At 40.2% G+C, this 17,259-nt stretch overlaps 1 protein-coding gene across 1 annotated transcript in view; it reads left to right on the forward strand.

Annotated features, from left to right (window-relative positions):
* Positions 1-17,259, forward strand: part of EXOC6B (exocyst complex component 6B) — a 567,559-nt gene that overhangs the window by 424,600 nt on the left and 125,700 nt on the right. The window lies entirely within an intron of this gene.

Here is a 17,259-nt window from a genome sequence, read left to right on the forward strand (position 1 = left end):
AGCTATCTGGGATCCTTAGCTATGGTGGAGTTAAAATTTTTGTGGATAGAGGGGAAAGCAGGGGGTGGGAGGAGGGACCCAGAGGGTAGAGAGACTCAAGTGACCCTCAAGTGATGCGACCCATTGTGCTGTAGTTGGCTTCTGCAGACGCAGCTAAAAGATAACTCTGCAAACCAATGCTAAGCAGGTGCACTGATGCAGAGACTGCCTGTATGGAGAACTTTTGTTTGCGGATAATGTGGGTGGCAGAGTTTAAGAAGAATGAAATATTTTACATTTCGTTTGTTAGTTTGGTTTATTGACTTTTTCCTGCTGCCTTCGTCTTCCCATTCCCTTTCTCCATAGAATGTGGTCAGCCAGGAGTGACTAAGTGGTCATTTATGGAGATGATTGGCAAAGGCCTGACCACGCATACTGTCTGGCAGGCAGCCGTATTCTAGCGGGGTGATGAAAGCTGGCACTGAGGCATACCTGAGCTTTGGGGGTCCATCCGATAGGGAGAGCATTTCAACAGGGCCGATGCACACAGGGGGAAATGAATTTGTTGGTAGGCCCTGGCGATTTGGGTATAGAGGAGCAGAATGGGCGGGGGCCCAAAGAGGGAGAGAGTTAACTGGGCTCTGTCATCTCTTCACTCTGAAGATGGATGGGGTTGGATAGAAACTGTGAATGAAGTAAGAATCAATGACTGATGCTTCTCTCCTATTAAAACAATCTTTTTTTTTTTTGTCTGATTTAGAAAGGGGGCTTGCTTTGTTTCTCCTGCCATAATGATGCAGTGCCTCTTGTCTTCAGAGCTGACATAGTTTGCATTCTGAAAACTTTTAGATGCCCAGGGTATTTCTTAAAGCTGTAGGACCCCTTGTATCGATAGCCTCCTTACCACTGTGCCTCGTTCATGCTGGAACAGCTTGTAACCTGTAATGGATGGCCTGAAGTACCCTGGATCCTTGTGGATGGGCAGTGTAATCTGTCATCTGATGACAATTCTGGAAAGCCTTGCGAAGCAGAGAACAGAAAATCGTGTCTCTATAGACCCGCCAAAGTTTGAGGATTCAGGCCGCGTCCCAGAAACGTGTGTCAACTTAATATTTGGAGGCTGGGTGGGAGTGCTCTTACACATACGGGCTTTCCCAGCACGGTCACTCATGAAACCTACTATCCCTTCCCACACCTCAGACCTTCCACCTGTAGATTCGCAACTCAGGGAGACACTCGGTTTTAACCCTTCGATGGATGTAAGGTTGAAAGTCTAAGAATTGGGGTTGCAGTGATTGTCGGGTGACATCTGTTGGAATTCCCCACCCCCTTTCTTTTCAGAATCCTCTAAGTCAGTTGACTTTTCTTGGAAAGCAGGAACTGAATGTCATTGGAGTAACACAACCAAGGGGGAAATATTTCCCCTCTCACTATTCATGAGAAGTGTGGCATTTCTCTCCAGCTTGTGGCCTTGGTCCCTAAGGGAAGCATCTCGTGTTCAGGGAATATGTGAGCCCCATAGCAACAAGCTCCACCCTAGGACATTCTGATTATTAATCTATTTTTCCCCTAACCTTTTTGAAGCCCCCTGGTATTGCAACAAGACAGGTTTTATTTTATCCTGTAGCCTGGGTAGACTTTTTAAAGTCCTGATTCAGTTTTCTAGCTTATTAATTGATATGATAATTCTACCATTTATAAGCCAAAGATGAACATATCCAACAGGAATGACAAAAGTTAGAGAAAGAAGCTAAAGTCAAGGACCAGGGCACATCCCCATGCAAGAAGGGATTCGGTCCCTCGTACAGTGTAGCAAGGGCTTTTTCTTTACTGTCATTGAGTGTATTTGCCTCATTGGCAATTGAGCCTATTCAGTCTGATGATGATTTCATGTTCTCTTATTTGAGCATGGTTTTTCAGACCCTATCAATTGAATGATAATTTTTTTTTAATTTCAAAACAAGGAATAATGAAATCCTCACTGTATAACAGCAGAGTGACATTTAAATGATACAGGAAACAAATTAAATGTACATCAGAAAACTATTCATCTCTTCTTACCTGTCCTGTCTAGTTGCTATTTCCTACTTCCTAAGGAAAAGAATGAACATGGCATTTTGAATGAACCAGCTTTCACAAGATTCTTAATCTGTATAGTGCTTCAAAGCGAAAGTGCATTTACGCACACAGCTCATTTGCCAGGTTTCCAAGTTTATTAAACCTGATGTTAAAATTAATAATGTCCAGTAGACAGTAAAAAACAAAATCTCCTTTGGCATCCTATAGACTCCATAGCTACAAATTTGTACAAGTAGAATTGCAGTTTAACTTCATGTGCTTTCAAATGTATAAGCAGTGCAATTAGAAAATTATTTGACATCAGATTAGGCACCAGATTGTATCTTTAGGTCTACAGGATGGCTATGAAGTAGAGAGGCCTTTACAGACATTAGTCCTAAATGCTTATAGACTATTTTATGGAAAAAATAGAAATTTATGCTGAAAGAAAGTTAGACATTGATGAAAGAGATGGTATTTCAAGCATAGGAAATACCAGGTTCAACTTTTGTCTAAAACCTAGGGATAGGGGGGTGTCTGTGCTAACAAGGGATGTAGAGTGTTATCTCTCCTTTAAATTTTAGGCTAGTTCTAGTACCAGTCAGTGCTGGTTGCCAAAGTTGATTGGGGCCTTGGTTACCCCATATGCCAGTGTAGAACTGGGTTCTCTAGGGCTGTCAGTGGCTCCTTTTTCAGAAGCAAGTGGCCAGGACTTTCTTCTGAGGTGCCTTTGTAGACTCAAACCTGGAGCCTTTTAGCTAGCAGCTGAGTTTCGTAACTATTCGTACCACCCAGAGAGAGACACCTAGTTGTAGGCTAATTTCTTTAAGCCTCTATTTCTTCATTTATTTTATTTCTTCCTAATTCTTTGCTACTAAGCTTTCTCATAGACCTCTTTGTATGTTCAACTCTTCTTAGCAAATGCTATCGATGGAGGGCTACCGAGAAAGATCACACATTTCTGTTCTTTGCATCCACTTTAAGGGCATCTTAACCTCCCTGGATACATTTTTTTTTACGTTAGTTATTTACAAACAGTTGCATGCTTGAGTAGTAGGTCTTCTTTAATAATTGCACATTATTTGCTATTCCTTGGCTCCAATTGTTATTTACTTCCGATATACATAAGTTTCTATAAAGCTGAATGAACTAGGTTGTGACATTGCATCAGATCTCTGAATGGAGCTTGTTGGCAACAGCTCTTAGGCAGCAAAGCCATCCCAAGATATCGGAGGCTTTTTTTAGATAGAGCTGGTGACATTCCCTCTAGGCCAGTTATTCCCCAATTTCTAAACCTACAGTGTAAAGTAAACACAGTGCATTTCCATCGCAGACAGTTAGCCTGCCTTAAAAAACAACTGTAGAACCTCAGAGTAATCATGGTACATTTCTTTGGGGATGTTGAACAAATGCTGATGCTATTCCTGTTAGACTCTCACTGTTAAAGGTATAGTAGCAAAACCAGTACCTTGAGTTAGTCAGTACCAGGTCGGGAAATCTTGAGAACCTCTCAAGCAGCTAATCATGATAATCGCCCCTCTTATTTTTTTATCTTAATCCTTTGAGACCAAATTGAGTTTTGAATGAAATCTTCTATCCTCTTTGCTCTGTTTAAGTCTAATGAAGTTTACCGTGTAAGAGAAGCACTCCCTCACCCTTTTGCTTTATTGTTACTGGTTGATAAGGAAAAATCTTAGCTCTGTTTAATAATGATTTGTATTTTAACCTCCAGAGAAAGCCCATTCTTCTAAAAATCTGTTGTTGTTGTTGTTGTAGTTTCTGATACAGCACATACCAAAGAGGTCAGTAGAATTCTTAAAATATTGTTTTGCTCTAAGATGTCTTCACTCACTCACTCACTCACTCACTCACTCACTCACTCACTCACTCACTGCCATTGAGTTGAGGCCAATTCATAGTGACCCCATAACAGGGTAGAACTACCTCCTATATGTTTCTGAGACTGTCACTCTCTACAGGAGTAGATAGCTCAGTTTTCCCCCATAGAGCAGTTGATGGTTTCAAACTGCAGACCTTGCAGATTAGGCCACCAAGCCTTCTTTTTAATGTATTATTTTTAATTCAGTTTGACTCATGAGCTCACCTAGCTAATATTTGCACCTTGGCACCTGTCAACCCACATTGGTAGTTATGTGTTAGATTGGGAGTCTGACCAAATTTTACTGACACAGTTGTCTAGCATTTCTTCCTGCAATGTGGAGGCAAACCCCTGCCACTCAGAAATTCTACCAAAGTGTGGAACATGCTTTCCAGTAGTTGCTAGAAAGATGATTCCCAGAAGCGTAAGTCCAGAATGGGACAACCTCCTACATTTTTGCTGCAGGATAACTGTAACTTATAACGTGGGCATGGTGCCAGCAGGACTCTAGGTCCCCTTATAAACAAAGTCTGTAAATTCTAGAATGAATGAAGCTCTAGCTTTAAACTTCAACTCTTGAGTGATGAGCTAACAGGCATCATTTTGTAAGCCACCATACTGCCTACCTTAACTCAATAGAAAGTATTATGATCCCATGTTATGAAAGAACTGAGATGATCTATGAGGTAGCTTGTTGCCTGCACTAACCCGAGGCCCTGTACTGCTTTCTGCTTCTCTCAACAAGCCAAGCTTCTGAACTCTGGTTTCTCCCTTACCCCTAATCCACAGATGAAGATACATGCCAACAAACTTGGAGCTCAGAATTTCTGAGAGTCACATCTTTAGGAGAAAGGGCAAAAAATTCATCAGCAGTGAATTTCCCTGGTCTCAAGGCTGTGGTGGCAGTGCTTGCTGAATGAAAGCCTATGAGGTTGTAGCACTATGCTACATTGGACAGTACTGTCTATGTCCTATCAGAGAACCCAGATAGGCCAAAGAAAGGGCAGTGGAGTCAGGTCTTGGCACTAATTTGTAATTACTGCTTTCTGCTCATCTTCATTGGAGTGCCCCAGAGAGTGACAACCAAGGGTGAAGTTTAGGGAGCTGGAGCATATTTTAGGTCACCAAGAGAGAAATACCTAAGGTTACCTACCTGTGAGTCACAGTTGCAGGTGAGGGTCCTCGGAAACAAGCATCCAAAAGGCCATCCAGAGTCTTGACTGAACATTTAAAATCCTTCTCCTAGGTAAGGAATGGGCATAGGAATGAGGTAGGACTAGCTGGAAAAGGGGAACCAGTCTTGTCAAAGGGAATCAAGTCTTGTCAAAGGGGAAAGCAAAGGTGGAAAAGGAATGGAAATGACAAGATCTATGGCAGTAGGAAAGCAAGAATGAGTGCGTTAAGGAAAAGATTGATTCTCTGAGGTTTGATAACCAAAGGGAGTCTTGTGTGGGGTGCGTGTCACAGGAAGGGAGCTGCAAAGGGAACCGTTTCAGACCTGACTAATCCATGCCCATGGGACTCTCACCTCCTGACATGGGTCCTCCTTGCCTAGCCAGCCTCCTTTGGTCTTTCAAAGAGCAAACTCACTTTGTGACAATACAGCTCAAGAGAATAAGAGAGTAGCTATGATATGATATCCTGAGGTGCCGTAGGGTATTGTCGTCCATGTAATGAAGTTGACTAGGGCACTCAGTATAACGTAGGGAAGCTTCTGACGCTCCTCTTCCATATTTTAAACTGTAGTGCTTGTGAAGAATATTTCATTTAAAAAAAAGAAAAACTGACTCTGGGGACAGTAATATAGGCAAGATCCCAATCAATCCAGGGACTCAGGAGCTGGTCCCAATAGGTTGGTAGAGATTTGTGTTTGGAGTCTCTTCTAAATACATGCTGAGTGTCAGCAGTTTCCAAACCCTTAGATGTGGGGAAAGAAAACTCTTGGTTGGCCTGTTTAGTTGTTAATGTGTCTGCTCGTTCCCTCAAGCAGCAGAAAAAATGGAACTCTAATAGCCACAGATTCTAGGAACCCCATACTGGGTGTCAGAGTAGCATACTTTCCAAGAACTTTGGTGATAAGAAGACTGGGCAGGTCTAGGGTACTAGCTAGGATGTGTAGCATATTATTTGACTTTTTAAGCTATAATGTCTCACCCCAGGTCTTTGTACAGTATAATGAAATATGCAAAGTGCTGGTTCTATATAACCCAAAGGGAAGAACAAGGTCAGCACATCTCAAGGTGAAAGAACTGAAGAAAATGCCCAGACCTCGAATATTGTTATTGAACGATTCGATGAGCAGAGTATTGAATAATGCAGGAAACATCCAAGGAAGTTAGAAAGGATTCAGAGTCACTGGGCCCACCAAAAACATTTGCTCGGTGTTCAACAATTTCAAGTGGTAGCATATGTTCTAGAACCAAAACCATTGAAGGAAGAGGTCCAAGCAGCACTGAAAGTATTGGTGAAAAACAGGGATTGTGGATTGACAGAGGACCAATTGAAATGCTTAAACAAACGGATTCAACACTGAAAGCATTCACTAGTCTATGTCAAGAAATTTCGAAGTCAGCTACCTGAGCAGCTGACAGGAAGAGATCTGTATTTGGGCTTATTCCAAAAAAGGTGATCCGGCTTGCTTCCAGGGCAAACACCACACAGGCGGATCCCTCTGTGACAACCCAGAGAAAATCTGAAGGGAAGAAACATCACAGAAAGGTGGTTTCCACATGACCGCTGAAGTTCAAAGCGAGTGCGTAAGCAAATGTGGTGAAGGAAGCTGATGGTGCCTGGCTGTCCAAAGATATAGCATCTGGGGTCTTAACAGCTTGAAGATAAACAAACTGCCATCTAGCTGTGAAGCAACAAAGCCCACACAAGAAGCACATCAGCCGGTGTGATCATGAGGTGTCGATGGGATCAGAGATCAGGCATCAAAGACCAAAAAATCATGTCAATGTGAATGAGGGGGAGGATGAAGTAGAGACCGAAAGCCCGTCTGTAGACAATTGGATATCCCATTACAGAAGGGTCACGGGGAAGAGACAAGCCAGTCAGAGTGCAGTATAGCACCGATGGAACATACAGCTTTCCTCTAATCCTTTAATGCTTCCTCCCCCTGACTACCATGACCTCAATTCTACCTTACACTGGTACAGATAAGAACCGGAAACACAGGAAATTCAGGATAGATAAACCCCTCAGGGCCAACAATGAGAATAGAGATACCAGGAGGATAAGGGGAAGGTGAGGGGAGAAAGGAGGACTAGATCACAAAGATAAACCTATAACCCCCTCCCCGGGGAATGAACAACAGAAAAGTGGGTGAAGGGTGACAGAGGACAAGGAAAGATATGAAAATAATAATGTATAATTTATCAAGGGTTCATGAGGGAGGGAGGGAAGACAGAGAAGGGAGGAGGAAAAAATGAGGAGCTGATATCAAGGATTCAAGTAGACAGAAAATGCTCTGAAAATGATGATGGCAACGTATGTACAAATGTGCTTGACACAATGGATGAATTTATGGATTGTAATAAGAGATGTAAGAGCCCCCAATAAAATCATTTGTTTAAAAAAATGATGATGGCAACATGTACAAAGGTGCTTGACACAATAAAAAATATTTAATAAAAAAAAACTCATGAAGAAATTGAAACTTGAAATATAATTCTAAAATTAATATTTATTCACTTAAATTTACATTCAATAAAATAAATTTTCTATTAAAAAAGAAAGGTGATCTAGAATATAGAAAATTATTGAATAATATTATTAATAACATGCAAGGAAGTTGTTGCTGAAGATAGGACTACATTGGTACATTGACAGGGAGCTCCCAGAAATTGAAGCCAGATTCAGAAGCGGATATGACACCGAAAGATATCTTTGCTGACGTCATCTGGATCTTGACTGGATGCAGAATATACCAGAAAGAAGTTGACACGTGCTTCATTGACTCTGCAGAGACATTCAGTTGAGTAGACCATAAAGAAGTAGGGGTAACGATACTGGGAGTGGGAATTCCAGAGCACTTCATTCTGCTCATATGGAACCTGTTCAAAGAGAAAGAACCGGGCAACACTCTGTGGTTTAAATCAGGACACGTGTGTGCCAAGGTTGTATCCTTTTGCCACATTTATGCATTCTGTATGCTGAGCTAATCATAGGAGAACCTCAACTCTATGAAGAAAAATGTGGCATAAGGTTTGGACTCATGAACTACCTGTGATACCATGTCTACTAAAAGGGAGGAAAACTTGAGGCACTTACTGATCTAGTTCAAAGACTGCAGCCTTCCACAGGGGTTATACCACAATATAAAAAGAAGCCCAAATGCTTATAAGTGCAACCATAGACATCATCGTGATTATAGAAGGAAAAATTGAAGTCATCAAGATTTTATCTTGCTTGTTTCTACAGTCAGTGTTCATGGAAGGAGTAGTCAAGAAATCAAATGACATTTTGCAGTAGTCAAATCTGCTGCACAAGACTTCTTTTAAAGAGTTAAAGAGCAAGGATGTTACTTTGAGGACAGAAGTGGGCCTGGCCCAAACCATGGAAATGTCAGTTGCCTCATAGGCATGTGCAAGCTGGACAGTGCATAAGGAAGACTGGAGAACAATGCGTTTGGATTTAGGGTTGGGGAAGAATATTGAAAGTACCATGGGCTGCCAGAAAAACAAACAGAGGTGGCTTCGAGGAAGTAGAACCTTGGTGCTCCTTCAAAGCAAAGATGGACAGGCTTCATCTCACCTGATCAGGTGAGACCATTCCCGGAAAAGGACAACATGCTTGGTGGGAGGTCAGAAAAAGCAGAAGACCCTCAGTGAGATGGGTTGGCTAGGAGGCTGCAACTGTGGGGTCAAACATAACAACACCTGTGAGGATGGTGCAGGCCTGGGCAGTGTTTCCTTCTGTACATGGGGTCACTATGAACCAACACCACAGTACCAAACAACAAAAGTATCATTTCCTCGGCTATAAAGTGGGGATTTAATAATAATGCATGACTTATAATGTAGCTATATGCATTCAATAGGACAATGTACTTGGTATTGAAATTGATAAGCATATAAGAAAATATCGCTGTTGTCATTCTGTGCCACGGAGTACATTCTGACTCATAGTCAACAGACCAGAAACTGCTGCGCCCTGTGCCATCCTCATCCTCATTTCTATGTGTGAGTTCTTTGTTTCAGATGGCGTGTCAAACCATCTCACTGAGGACCTTCCTCTTTACTAAGCACGATGTTCTTTTCCAGGGGCTGATCCCCCGCTAATGACATGTTCAAAGTACATGAGACGAAGCCCCATCATTCCCACTTGAAAGGAGTATTTTGGCTGTACTTCTTCCAAGACGATTTGTTCCTTCTCTGGAAGTCGTTGGCCCTTTCAGTGTTCTTCACCCACTCCAGCATTCAAAGACATCAGTTTCCCTCCAGGCTTTCTGATTCATAGAGTTTTCAAGGTTGTGACCTTTGGGATAGAAATCCCCAAGCCTGTCTTCTGAGGCGTCTCTGGGTTAAGTCCCAACTGCCAATGTTCAGCTAGTAGTTGAGTGCTTAATCATTTACCTCATCCAGGGTCTCACAACAAAAAATTGCCTGCTTATCACTTGTCACCAGTTGCTCTCTCTGTGTGTTCATACATGCTTCACTGTAGTCTGAATTCAAATGCGCTTAGAGTTCCATATGATGCTTCTCTTTTTACCTTCCATATAGCAGCAGTTCTCAACCTGTGGGTCGCAACCCCTCTAGGGGTCAAACGACCCGTTCACAGGGGTCGCCGATTCATAACAGTAGCCAAATTACCATGATGAAGTAGCAACAAAAATAATTTTATGGTTGGGGGGGTGTCACCACAACAGGAGGAGCTGTATTAAAGGGTCGCGGTGTTAGGAAGGTGGAGGACCACTGCCATATAACCTCTGGTAGAAATTCTTAAAAGGGAGAAGATGTTTTCCCACATGCTTTCTCTGAGTCCTTAGAGAAATCTACATTTTTATATCTGTATAACCATAAGGACTTGCATGATCTGTTTATTGAGGTCATTGTGAAAGGAGGCAATTTCACTGGTAAGACGTAGTGATTGATAGTAGATTGTGAGGAGAATCAGGCAAAGACGTGGTTAGGCTCGTTGTTCTTCCTGTGGAATATAAAATTCTCTTACTCTATAAACTTCTCTTGATCAGTTTCCAGCCAATACCTTCATTGAAGTTCTCCTATTTTCTTCCATTCTGCCATCTACTTTTAAAAAAAATCACAATTATACCCATGCAATTTGCATACTTTAAGAAACCTCGAGTACTCTCTGTTGCCCAAAGAGCACAGACAGACCCCTTAGAAAGCAAGTCTGATTGCATCTTGCCTTCCTAGTCTATTCCTGTCACTCTTTCTCAGGTAAACCGTACCCAGATCACTCCTAACACCTCTGATTCCAAAACTGGGTAAGCTTTAGGACTCTGCCTTATTATTTATTACTCAGGGCTCTCTCTTGGTAGAGTGACAAAACCTCTTCCTCTCCTGCACAGCTTGACTCAAAAGATCATCTCCTTAATAAATGTTAATCAACGTCCTCAGGCAATTTTAATTGTTCCCCCTTTGGTTCCCTGACATTTTGGAAGGCCCTTCATTATGGTATGTATCAAGTTCTCTTTAATTACTTGTTTAATCATGTGCTGCTAGAGTCTGAGTGCACCAAGGGAAGGAGCTCTGTTTTATTTATCCTTGAATCCCTCCTCCCTCCATGTGTAACACAATTCTTGTTAGATGGTATGTTCTTAAACTGTTTGTGGAATGAATTGACTCAATTATGTTTTGTGACATTTCAGAAGTATATAAAAAGAGATTTCAACTCTACAAACAACAACATATCATTATAAATAACTTTAGCTTTTATTCAGGGTGAAATGGGAAGCCATTGAAGCAGAGGGTTTGTAAGCAGAGGTGTGATAGTATTTGGTGTTTGTTTGTAACTTGTTCTTACTGGCTCCCGTAGGGAGAACAGCTGGTTGAGAGACAAAGACAGGATCTTGGAGACAAGTTAAGAAGCCATTTCAAGAATGAGAAGTAATGATTACTTGGATTAAGAGCAATAAATGATAGGTGTAGTGATTGGTTTCTGGGTCTCTTGTAACCCTACAGGACCGAGTAGAACTAACTGCTCCATAGGGTTTCCAAGGTTGCTGTCATTGACAGGAGCAGATGGCCGTGGAGCTCCCGAGGAGCATCTTGTGGGTTCAAACTGTTGCACCGTGAGGGCTCCTGAGTTTTAATGCTTTACACAATCCCATCGAATATGCACACATGCATTCACTAACTCTCTGACCTCATCTCCTGTTAGCTTTCTCTACCTCGCTGTGCTCAAATAGGTGGACAGCTTAGACTTTTCCCCTTGAACTGACTCCTTGGGTCTTTCCTAGATAAGTGCATTGTTTGTTTCTTCTATCTTCCCCAGGTCTTTGTTCCAAAGTCACTTAAAGTTCACCTTTAAAGACTTGACTTAAGAGTCTAACTCTCCCTACCCTCCTTCTCCTATTTATGCCATTCCACCACCAAACCAAAAAGAAGCAAAACTCTGAAACTTCATTTCGGCTTCATTTTGCTCTGTAGAAATTTCATCTTCTTGGGTACTGTCTGTTTTACTTGTCAGATAGAATATGTTTTTTCCAACTAAAAAATGATCTCTGTGAGCATTAGATTTTTTACTGTTTTGTTCACAACTTTATTCTACAATAATGCCTACCATATGGTAGACCTTCAATTAATATTTGTTGAAGGGAAATATATATAATGTTTTTATGTTTGCTTTAGTTTAAAGTACTTAGTTGTTAATCGTTTAGGCATTAATTGTTCTATAAGCAATCAGATCCACTTTCAATGTAGAGAGTTCAGAAACAGTTTTTGATCAGTAGTTTAAAAGTGTACTGTATATATTGGATACAAAATATGTATCTTCTAATGAAGAAAGAAGATTTCATAAAAACATTTCCTAAAAGTATTCTTGATTGTGGATTTCTTCTCTCTGCACACACAAAGTCATCACAAGCTGTAATTGATTTATTGTTGGAATTTACTTCATAACAACAAGTAGAGCTGCTAGTATGGGTCATCCCTGAGTGTAGTTAATTGAAAGAGATTATGAAACCTGAACTTGACCTATGATGGTGCTAATAGTTGTATTATCTTAGGAGAGGTCCATCCTTGTCTTTTGATATCTCTCATGTAAAATAAAAATACTTTTATTAGATATTCTTCTTCTTTTTAATCTCTTACATTCTTTGATTCTGGGTTAGCTTTAGACTTGTCCTGTTTAAAAATTGTTTGTGTATTTACTAATCATTCCTTTATACCTGTTTTAGAAGATGCCATTTATTTAGTAGACTTTTTTCTTTTTTTTATGTTTTAACACAAAACCAAATACCATTTCTGCCAAATCAATTCCGACTTATAGCATCCCAATAGGACAGAGTAGAATTGCCCCATAGTGTTTCCCAGGTTGAATCTTGATTGAAGAAGGTTACTGTATGTTTCATCCTCAGAATGGATTTAATTAAGTTTATACTTTCAAATCCACATACACCTCCAAGAACTTACTTGACTAATCTCTCAAAAGACCATCGATACCAAGAATCTGGTTACCTGTTTAGTTTCTCCTTTCTAAAACCAGAACTAAGGATCTTCTCCCCTAGCAATGGATCTACCATCTAGGTGTAACAAGGTTTCCACAACTACCCTGCTTTAGGGAACTCTAGCAGTAGTCTATCATTCTATTGCCTGGAGCAAGATATTTCCAGAAACGCAGACACTGAGTGGTCAGCCAGTTTCTCAATACTTTGGTTGAATGTTCTGAGATACTTCAGGATCTTATATGTGTAAAATTTAAACTTGAGTGGTCACTGCCCAAGAATGTACACCATTAAGGATGTGGAAACCCAAGCAAAGAATTTTGAGAAAATTAGTTCCAGTTGATGTAGAAAATCAGTAAGTAATAGACAGGCAAAATGTTACATAGGAACCTTCAAGAATAGCATTCCTTTAGGTCTATTTCAATCCTACCTCTTTGGTTGCTCTTTTTCTATGTGTATTTGGGGCGGGGAGTAAAAGGGTTCTCTTCCTCTGCCCACTCTTCCTTAATATTTTATTCCAGGTTCTGTCATCAGCTTTCTGTTAGGGTGGCCCCCTAATCGAATGATTGGTATCCTTACCTCAATGCCATTGAGTCAAGGCTGACTCATAGTGACCCTAAAGGACAGGGTCTAGAACTTCCCCCTAGTTCTAGTTGTAACTGTTTACGGGAGTCAAAAGCTCTTCATTCTCCAGAGGAGTGGCTGGCAGTTTTGAACTACTGACCTTGAGGATCACAGCCCAACTAGTCATCACTATGCCACCAGGACTCCTGATATCCTTATAAGAAGAGGGAAAATTGGACACAGACATACAGACAGGAGAATATTGTGAAAACATCAGGAGATGGCTATGTGAAGGTGGAGGCAGAAACTGAAGTTATGCAATGCCAGCTGCAAACCAAGATTGCTGGCAAACACCAAAAACTAGGAAAAGACAATGGAAGATTGTTCCTTACAGAATTCCAAGGGAACATGTACCTGCTGCCCCCTTGATTTTGGACTCCTAACCTTCAGAACTGTGAGAGAATAAATTTCTGTTCTTTTTAAGTCCCCATTTTTTTATAATTTGTTGAAGCATTTCTCAGAAACTAATACAACATATATTCCTACTTTCCTGTCAAGTAAAAAATGTTAATATGCTGTAAATTAATGAAATGGTGTGCAGTCATTGAAATGAGAGAGTATTGGCGCTGGGATTACACAAAGCAGGGTTTCCGTCTCGCCTCTCTCATTCCAGCTTAAGGACCTGTGCGAAGGACTTTCTCTGAGCTTGCTTTTTGACTTAAAAATGGTTGTAATATGACCGGCACAGCAAGTTTCTATGTGTAAGTGTATGTTCATATATAAAACAAACAAATACATAAAAATGTTCAACATGTAGTAGAAATGCAGTAAATTGTAGACATTAATATAACAAAACTCAGAACCATTATCGATGTATCTCAGGTATCAAAAGAAGCACCATATTCACATAGAAGATGTCCTCCCAAAGTGTTTGGAAGAATAGTACTAAACCAGTCGTTCTCCGCCTTCCTCAGGCCGCGACCCTTTCACACAATTCCTCATGTTGTGGCGACCCCATCCATAAAATTATATTTGTTGCTACTTCATCACTGTCATTTTGCTACTGTTATGAATCAGGCGATCCCTGTGAAAGGGTTGTTTGACCCCCAAAGGGGTGGTGACCCACAGGTTGAGAATGGCTATATTGAAGGACAAGGGAATTTTCCCACACATGCTGTAAAGTCCCCTTATATGACACCAAAAACATAACAAGGGAAAAATTAGATAAATTGGATTACATGAAAACTTTAATTTTTTATGCTTCATAAGATACTGTCAAGGAAATAAAAATATAGCCTACAGAATGGGAAGTAATGCTTGCAAATTTTATGTCTGATTAAGGACTAAAACTAAACTCATTGCCATCAAGTTGATTCTAACTCACAGTGACTCTATCAGACAGGGTGAAAACAATAATAGTTATACATGAAAGGCAATAAACAATGAAAAGATGCCGCCTTCCACATTTTCCCCATAAAGCAGATCCAAACCACAAACCTTTTCAGTTGATTGCACAACTGGCATTCCTTCCAGATAGAAAAAGGGGATATATTCAACTATAAAAAAGGAATGAAACGCTGGTCCATGCATGCGACAGCATGGATGAGCCTTGAAAGCAGGATGCAGAGTGAAAGATGGCAGACAGCGAAGGCTACATATCATATGATTTCATTTATCTGAAGTGTCTGGACGAGGCAAATCCTCAGAGAAAGAACACAGATAGTGGTTATCAGGGACTAAGTTAAAAAAAAAAAGAATGGGGAGTGACTGCTTAATGGGTTCAAGGTTTCCTTTTGGAAAATATAAAAACGTTTAGATAATGTTTAAATAGATGGTAACACATCTTTGTGAATATTCTAAAAACCACCGAATTACAGATTTTCAAAGGTTAAATTTTATGTTATGTAAATTATATCTTTTTTTAAAATGGCAACACAAGTGATCTCTATTCTGTCAGAAATCTTTATTTTTTAAGTCTCTATATATTTCTTATGTAATATATAGTTATATAATTGTTGGGTGGGGCTAATATTTAAGCTTGTTATTAAAAAAATGAAAGGTGTTCTAATAAAACAAATGTATAGCAAATCAATAAATGTTAAGGAGTGGCCAAGATAACTTTTGCTTTTCCCAAACTAGGATCAATGAGTAGAAGAATCAGACAAGTCTTAGCATGGTGAGATCACTTAAGAAGTGAGAAGAAAGGAAACTGTAGCATGTAGGGCAATAATAACCCTGGAACAGGATTTATGTGGATGGATCATGTTTGAAGGTCTTTTTTTTGGGGGGGGGATAGATGTGGAAGGATAAAAAAAATACAAGGACACATGTTCAGCCTAATTTTCAAAAGCTGCACATATTAAGGAGGGGGCATATTACCAAAGATTCATTTGAAGACAAGTTTTTCTGAGGCTGTTAAAAGTATTTATCCATGATACCAAATAATGGGAGTTAAGCAAATCTCCTGTAGTAAACCATTATATCCTCCTTCCAAGTTTCGTTCCTCATCTATCTACTTCTTTATATCTCTCTTCTCTCCTATAAAAATTATTAGGTGGTCATTTAGAATCACTCACAGGAATAGATAAAGTGAAAGCAGGAAAGCTTTAAGGGAGTAGAACACCCCAAAGAGAGATAATCAAGCAGAACGTGAAAATTGCCTAACACTAAATAGCATTATTACTTGTTAGCAGAGTTTGCTGAAGATAATTCATAGTCATTTGTCAGATTGCCTGAAGTTCAAGGCAGATTCAGAAGAGGATGTGGAATGAGTGATTTCATTGGTGATGTCAGATGAATCCTGGCTGAAAGCAGAGAATACCAAAAAAGATGGCTGCCTTTGTTTTAGCGACTAACCAGTGACATTTGACTGTGCATATCCTTACAAATCATGAATAACATCTTGAACACTTAGTGTGCGCATGCAGAACCTTTACATGGCCTACAAGGCAATCATTTGTCCAGAATATGGCATAGTGAGTGGTTTAAAATTGGAAAAGGTGTTTGTCAGCGTTGTATCCTTCGACCATACTCCTTCAGTCTGAATGCTGAGCAGATAATCTAAGAAGCTGTACATTTTAAAGCAGAATGTGGTATCAGGATTGGAGGAAGACTCACTAATAATAACCCAGAGGAAGACTTATGAATAATTTGCGATATGCAGATGACAAAATATTTGTGGCTGAAAGTGATGACTTGAAGCACTTAATAATGAAGGTAAAAGAATACAGCATTCAGTCTGGATGACATTGAAACATAAAGATGAACTAGGCACCTAAAAAGCAGTAATCGATCAATAAGGAGCACCCTGATTGACGTTGGTAAGGGTATCATTCTCCTGGACTCATCACCAATCAATGTCCACAGAAGTAACAGTCAAGAAATGAAATGGCATATTGTACTGTATGCAGTATAGCTAAACCGTGAAATATTATTCACCCCTAAAAAGGAATGGAGTTTTGTAGAAGGAATATCTGCTTCTACAGACCTTCAAAGCATTAACAGACTAAGGTGTTCCTTATCCAGTAACCTTGGCCTTTACTGTTGTCTTATCTGCATGCAAAGACTGACAATAAAAGAAGATTTGTAAACTCTTAAATCCTACTCATTGATGGCCTGACAGAGAGTTGTGGTTGTTGTTGTGTTTATGGAGCTTTCTTCAGTCTGGCAGAGAGGACTCGTACTGAATAAGAATTATGAGTAATGTATGCTGGATAGTGAGAGAGATTTAACCTAGTGACGGGTCTTAGTGCCATTTACGAGTTCCAATTAGATGAGAGAGGCATTCCCATGAGGGAACATGGGAAGTCCCATGATGAGTACATTTGAAGATCCTTATGTGTGTCATATTAATCACATATGAATCAGGACCATATAGACCAGTGGTTCTCAATCTTCCTTATGCTGTGACCCTTTAATACAGTTCCTCATGTTGTGGTGAAACCCCCTCAACCATAAAATTATTTCCGTTGCTACTTCATAACTGTAATTTGGCTACTGTTATGAATCGAGTGGCCCCTGTGATAGGGCCATTTGAGCCCAAAGGGGTAGCAACCCACAGGTTGAGAACTCCTGATATAGACCAAGGATTTGCATGCAAGAGTTTGAACTATATAAAAAATGAGAAGAAGCCCCCCTCCCAGGGGGACAA

The sequence above is a fragment of the Tenrec ecaudatus genome, chromosome 8 (assembly GCF_050624435.1).
Source record: "Tenrec ecaudatus isolate mTenEca1 chromosome 8, mTenEca1.hap1, whole genome shotgun sequence".
Lineage (NCBI taxonomy): Eukaryota > Metazoa > Chordata > Mammalia > Afrosoricida > Tenrecidae > Tenrec > Tenrec ecaudatus.